The sequence below is a fragment of the Jatropha curcas genome, chromosome 10, assembly GCF_041381405.1.
Source record: "Jatropha curcas cultivar XTBG-Jc1 chromosome 10, XTBG_Jcur_1.0, whole genome shotgun sequence".
NCBI lineage: Eukaryota > Viridiplantae > Streptophyta > Magnoliopsida > Malpighiales > Euphorbiaceae > Jatropha > Jatropha curcas.
In genome coordinates this window covers 24,185,241-24,187,780 of record NC_143160.1, presented here as the reverse complement: position 1 = coordinate 24,187,780, position 2,540 = coordinate 24,185,241, and the positions used below count along the sequence as shown (strand labels likewise).

At 33.5% G+C, this 2,540-nt stretch overlaps 1 non-coding gene across 1 annotated transcript; it reads right to left on the bottom strand.

The window, feature by feature from the left end:
• Positions 1-1,403: 1,403 nt before the first annotated feature.
• LOC119370549 (small nucleolar RNA R71) lies at positions 1,404-1,510 on the bottom strand. Its single transcript, XR_005178055.1, has one exon. It is a non-coding gene; the product is annotated as a small nucleolar RNA R71 (small nucleolar RNA).
• Between the last annotated feature and the right edge of the window lie 1,030 nt (positions 1,511-2,540).

Genomic DNA, 2,540 nt, shown 5'->3' with positions numbered 1-2,540 from the left:
TTTACATTGATTATGAAATTATTTTCAAGTTTCATTGAGCTTTATTCAATTACTATGTCGAACTAAATTCCCATATTAGGGATTTGATGTAGCTTAGTTACAATTTCAATTTATAATATTAGATTGCTTTTCTTTATTCAAAGTTGAACTTAATGCTTCTAGGCAAAGTTTCTCCCCTGGATTGATTTATTTCATTAATCACTATCGGGAGAAGGGTTTTGATATGAAAAAGGTAATAAATTACATGAGAATAATAACTTGATGCGGAAGCTATATGGTTAGACTCATGGGGGGTTTTCATAAGTTAACAACTTTAAGTTATGAATTCATAAACAATCCATAAAACTTAATGATTTAATTCATGATTGCGCTATTGGAAGATAGGTAATTAGACCGGGTTAAAATAACTAACAATACATCGGGAGAGCTTGTTAGTGATTTTAGGGTTTGTTTCTCCTACTTGAACAATTAAAATTGATTATCAAACTAATAAAATAAATTGAATAGAATTAAGTGCAATCAACATCCCTAGTAGCTTTTAATCCTTGATTTCTTTTCATCAAATTGTCCTGCTTGATTTCTTTTTATTCTCTTTTATTTTAATTTAATTTCTTAAAATAATTCTCTTTATTATCGTTTAAATAATAGTAGGTTAACACAATCTTAGTACATAGTATACACTCTTCGTGGGACGATACTCTACTCATTCTTTATTACTTGTTGCGATTTCGTATACTTGCGAAAAATCACTATCAAGTATTTGGGGACGTTGCCAGGGATTGGCGTTCCTAATATCAATACTAATTACCCTGTTATTAATTTAGACATTTATTCTTATTTTTAATTTTTCTAAAAGATTATTTGAGGTGTTTATGCAAAGAAGATCAGGTAGAACTGAACCCTTGATCTTTGATCCAGAAATCGAAAGGACTTGTCATAGGAACAACACTGCTAGAAGAGCACGTGAGATCAAATAAGGACAGCAAGCAAATATGGCTAATGATAACGAACCAAGGGATGAACCTTTACCTCATGTCCGAACCTTGTAAGATTATACAACTCCTTCCCTTAATAGAGCAACCTCATGTATCGCTAGGCCTAGGGTGGAAGCTAACAATTTTGAGATAAAACCTGTAATTATTCAAATGCTTTCCACCTCAATTCAATATGGAGGTTTGCCCAGTGACGATCCTAATGCTCATATCACAAATTTCTTAGAGATTTGTGATACATTCAAACAAAATGGAGTTTCTGAGGATGCCATAAAATTAAGATTGTCTCCTTTCACTTTAAGGGATAAAGCTCGATCTTGGTTACAATCATGCCCTGCTGGAAGTTTTACAATATGGGAGGAATTAGCCCATAAATTTTTGGCAAAATTTTTTCCATCTTCAAAGACCATAAAGCTTCGCAATGAGATAATGACCTTTGCCCACCATGATCAAGAGAGTTTGTATGAAGCTTGGGAGAGATTCAAGGATATATTGACGAAGTGCCCACATCATAGCTTGTCCAAGTGGTTACAGGTACAAACTTTTATAATGTATTATCTCCTAACATAAAAATTACTGTAGATGCAACTGCTGGTGGATCTTTTGAAAAAAAGGAAATTGATGAGGCTTATGACTTGATAGAAGAGATAGCAAGCAATAGCCATTATCAAAACAGCTCCGAAAGGAAGAAGCCTACATGAGTTTATGAGATTGATGCCATTACCGCACTCAATGCCAAGGTAGACAATATGGTAAGGAAGTTAACTCTGTTAATTCTGTTATGCAAGCATGTGACAAATGTAATGGGCAACATAAGATTAGAGAATGCATTTTAGATCCTTTAAATCTGCAAACTTTGGAGCAAGTCAACTATTTGATGAATCAAGAAAGGAAGAATTACCCGTATTCTAACTCTTTTGATAACAGGTTGAGGAATCATCCTAATCTTTCTTATGGGAATCCAAGCAATGCCTTGAATGCACCATCAAGTTTTCCTTCTCAAGAGCAAAAGACTCATGATGATCTTTTCACTGCTCTCTTTAAATCTCACATGGACTTCATGAATGAAACATGGGAAAACAACAAAATTCCTTTTATCTCCTGTAATATTGGAAATCTTGATTTTGAAAAAGCTTTGGCAGATTTAGGTGCAAGTATTAATCTTATGTCTTATGAAGTTTTTAAGATGCTAGGGATGGGGGAGCTGAAACCAACAAGGATGTCTCTACAGTTGACGGAACTATCAATCAAATACCCAAGAGGGATTGTAAGAGATGTGCTCGTAAAGACAAGTAAATTTATTTTTTCTGTTGATTTTGCTATTCTTGACATTGATGAAGACAGAGAAGGATCTTAATCTTTGGAAGACCTTTCCTTGCAACTGCAAGAGCATTAATTGATGTCTATGAGGGTAAGTTAACCTTAAGGGTAGGTCAAGAGGAATTTGTTTTTGATGTTTTTAAATCTTGTAAGCTTCCTATGGATTATAATGATTACTTTAGAATTGATGTTATTGATGATTGTGTAAAAGACACCTTAAATTTTGAA